This window comes from Rhagoletis pomonella, unplaced genomic scaffold (genome assembly GCF_013731165.1).
Source record: "Rhagoletis pomonella isolate Grant_MI unplaced genomic scaffold, Rhpom_1.0 Rhpom_scaffold_11704, whole genome shotgun sequence".
NCBI classification, from domain to species: domain Eukaryota; kingdom Metazoa; phylum Arthropoda; class Insecta; order Diptera; family Tephritidae; genus Rhagoletis; species Rhagoletis pomonella.
Genome location: NW_023470233.1, coordinates 1 through 4272, shown reverse-complemented (window position 1 = coordinate 4272; position 4272 = coordinate 1). Strand labels below are relative to the sequence as shown.

Below are 4272 nucleotides of genomic sequence, written 5' to 3'. Positions count from 1 at the left end.
ACTTACTGAAACAGACTCCACCTCGTCCCTGCAGCTCCTCCAGAGCGCAATTATCCCAACGTCTCTCCGCGTGCCTCCCTAAACTAATATAAACAGTCAACAGACCCATACCCAACAAGATTTATCCTCTGCACAGAATATGGAGTTCCCTCGATCTTTCCAAATTTCACTTTGGATTAGAGCTGCAAAACTATCGATGGCACTATCGATATTATCGATAGTTTCAATTTCTCACCACAATCGATGAATGGTGGTAACTATCGCGATACTATCGGAAATCTTTTTTGTCGCCTTTTTATTCCGTTATTCGATGTCAGTTGTCATTCCTACATCCAGAATTCATAATTATTTGTGCGATCATGTAAACAAATACGAAGTAAATATGTTCGAAAACAACAACGCATTCATAAAAAAAATTGTAAAAATCAACTTGCACTTTTTACTAAAATTTAATGGACTACAAAAATTCTGAGCTCAAAACTTTTCTAAAAAATATAATTAAAAACTCAAAACTTTGATGACTCGTAAACTCCAAATTTTCGTAAAATTTATGAAATTGGGACTTGCATACTTTTCGTTAGATACAAAATCATGAACATTAAATAAAAGAAAAAACAATACTAGCCAATTTAGATTTTTGTTGTTTAAAAAAACTAATTTTGTTATTTTTAGTAAAGCACATTAAAATGGTGTTTAAAACTATCATTCCTGTTTTCTCTAATAATATTACCGTAGTGAGGATCACATATTTTTTCTCTTACCGATAGTATCGATACTATCGAGTGGTGAGGCCCAATACGAAAATATCGAATGGTCCAACAATCGATAGTTTTGCAGCTCTACTTTGGATAGATAGTTTTGTCAAATCGCAAATTTCTAGCTGGATCTCCACCTTGCTCTTTCTTCTGAGAAGAAAACATCTTGTATATTGAACTAGCAGGTAGCGCTAGATGGCGAGATTGAAAGGGGAGTGCCCCTCCTCGCAAGCTCGATCCCATCTTATTGCCTGTTATACCTAGATGTCCCGGCACCCATACCAATTGAAGAGTGAACTGGTTTTCCATCGCGTTAAGTGATCTGCAGCAATTCACTATAGTTACCAAATATATATGGATGAATTTAGAGAATTTAGAGGCGCCTGACTGCCTGAGAATATATAAATATTGTGGTTTGGTAGGCGCAATGACTTTTGTACTCCGAGGGATATCTAGTTTGTACCCTTCGTCGAAGGTTGTTGTTGGCACGCCTGTTGCGTCTGGCAGCTTATGCGCTTTCATAATCGAGGTATCACAAAAGTGATTCCCGTTTCCTTGGTCCACTTTAATACCCCCCTTAGTTTTATCCCCATAACTAGTTGCTTCAAGTAGAAAAGCGCCCACTGTGCGCTTTGACAAAACAAAAAAAAAAACACCAACCGCTGTGACCCAAACAACTCCGCAACACATTGCAGCCAAAAGGTCTGTTGCCGTTACTGCAATGCAGCTACTCTGCTCTGCTCCGCTCCACCAGTTTCGACAGCTGTTCGCTCTTGATGACTCTTTGCATGCGCACAGCAACAAATCGACTTTAGTAGCCCAACGCTCAGCGCCATACGGCAATGTGCCGGGTAAATTAGTACTTGGTTGGCTTTCATTTGAGTTGGTATTGTGGCGGTTGAACGTGTGCGCAAGTAAAGTGATAGGTAGAAGAAGTAAATTTGTATGTGAACGCGTTTATTATTGTTGTCGAATTTGCAACGGTAGTGAAGCGAAAATTTGGTAGTTTTGTTGTTGCTGCATAATTTTATCTACATATATCTTCCAAGTATATAAAGATTGTGAATTGTGTTAGAAACGAAAGGGCGAACGACTTCTACAGGCTAACGGCGAAGTCAAGCACCTTTTTTTTTCGCGGTGGAGCTGCATAAAACTCTTTTTCCAATACCTACAAATTTTCCGCTGCTGTGCAGGCAACATAAAAATTACCTTATTTGTAATAAATAAGGAAGTGAATTTTTGCAATAGCTAAAACAATAGCAACAAAAACAAAGTGGATCTTGTTCTCAGCTGTGGCGACTTTTATGGCACAAACACAAAGCCTAACAAAGGTAACTGACTGACTGATTGCCAGCTCGCTTGGTTGCTTGCCGTGCTGTTTGTTGGCTTGTCAGCCTGCCTGGCCTCGTTGTGGTTGGAGTTTTGTCCATTTTTGGGTGGGGGCGCCGCATCTGACGTTTGACGTGCAGCAGCAGCAGCCAATGCCCCAGCTGCAGAGCAAAAAAAAGTAGCAATTGTGTTTTAGAGTAGCAAAAAGCCAGCAGGAGCTGTGTAAATGCAGAACTAGGCAAAAAAGTATTAAAAAAATTTGCAACACTGCTCACTGTGCTTATGTTTGTATGTACGCCTAGTTTCGGCACACATTTTTTTCACAGTGCATTTTGATGTTTCTATTTTGGTGTGATTTACGGCAGTTCGCTCGGCGGAAGTGAAGTATTCCCCCTAGCCCAAAAAACAAATAACTACAAAATTATTTTAGTGCCACAAAAGGAAAATTCTTTAACTAAGTTAACAGTGAAATAGAAAATTTCGTTGCACGTTTTCGTAGTTTTCGTAGCGGCAGTGAGGGCGCACGCATTTTAGACATATTCAACTTCAGTTTTTGTTGTAGTGCGCTCCACAGCGTTGTTGTGCGCAGAAAAGGGTGTGTACGCGCCGCTGCTGTCTCGATACTGTATATTTATGTATGTATATATGTATGTACATACATATAGTATGTATTTTAATGGCAAATGTGTACTTTTGCTTTCCAGCGTCAAAATTACTCGATAGAATCACTGAAATGTGAAAATAAAATGTTTGTTTACAAAAGTAGTGCTCTGCGTTTGTGCGTTTAAACAAATGAGTACAAAAATTACGAATTAAATAAAGTAAACAAAAGTGAAGTGCAAAAATTTTCGCGCAATTACAATTCACCAATAAAAACTGAGGTGTTATAAAAGTAGCAAAACAAAAAGTAATAAAAGATATAAATACATAAAATTTAATTATTCAGCAATTGAATTTCATAAATATTTATTAGTGAGTGCTTAACCAAAAATACGAGTATCAGAAAGACAAACAAATTTGTTCAATCATTGCTTTAAAAAAAAAACCTACGCTTCGAGTCTCAAATAAAAATATTTTCAACAACACAATAATACATACGTACATAAATTTGGAAACGAATTTGGAAAGGACCTTTTTGGAATAAGGTAAGAAAACATATAATTTTTAAACGAAATTTTATATATGGTCGTAGACAATAGAAAATATAAAATGGAGTTTCCCTTAATTAAGAAAAAGTTTCGAAACACTTGAGCCCTTCGTTAACCTATATAATTTTTACGTCGCACAGTGGGAAATTAGCGGAATTAATTTAAACTGTCGAAGACATTCCAGGTGAAAATTAATTTGAAAAAAAAAATAACACGTACGGATGGCTTTCTACATACCATTACTATATGACTTACTAAAAAAAATTTGAATACAATTAATTTTGCAAGTAATTAGCTCGAGTAAGTTTTGAGCCATTAATAAGTGATTTGAAGGGAAAACCTACCTTAAACGAAAGAGGATATATGAGGCATTATGAAAAGTCATCCCTCCCCTCCTCATTCCCCCTACAGACTCTTTGGGAGCTGTTTGAAAACTGGAGAAATTTTGATTTTTTCCAAAAGGATTATAACCCTCACTACTCCGCACTTCGGCCGCACTTAGGGATTATAACCCTCACTAAGTAGAATTCTCTCTTCTGTGTTGCCGAAGAAGAGGGGCTGAACACCTTTTGCAGAGGAATTAATTTTTTGAACAAATATGTTAGTTGAAAAATTCCTAACCCGTAGTTTTTCTTTAATGGTGGTCTATTCTTTTTGAATACTTGGTAGCAAGTCGCAAGGCATGGTAAATTTGATTTACAGGACAAAGGAGTTGTGGAATGGCAGCCACAACCAGGATGGTCAAAGTATTACTAACTCAGGGGAACAGTAGTTTTCGGGCCTCAACCAAACTATTACTACGTTTATACGCATGCATAAGTCGCTTTAATTCATTTCGCCGCGATTCAAAACATATGTATAAACTGAATTTCAATTCGCTTTGAAAGAGCGAAGTGTTTTGGCTCACACTCCATTTCAAATCGGTAGTTTAATTCTCCAGACAGTTAGAAAGAGTGTATAAACACCGCTCCCACTCAAAGCGAATTGGAGATCTGCTGTTCCGCTCAAATTCCAAATAACCGCATCAGTATTTAAAGCCT

At 37.4% G+C, this 4272-nt stretch overlaps 1 long non-coding RNA gene across 2 annotated transcripts; it reads left to right on the top strand.

The window, feature by feature from the left end:
• Positions 1–1581: 1581 nt before the first annotated feature.
• Positions 1582–3229, top strand: LOC118756703. 2 transcript variants are annotated; one of them, XR_004995144.1, is made up of 2 exons: positions 1582–1803; positions 2789–3229. It is a non-coding gene; the product is annotated as an uncharacterized LOC118756703 (long non-coding RNA). The 2 variants fall into 2 exon arrangements; XR_004995143.1 differs by having other exon boundaries at positions 1582–2719.
• Positions 3230–4272: the final 1043 nt, after the last annotated feature.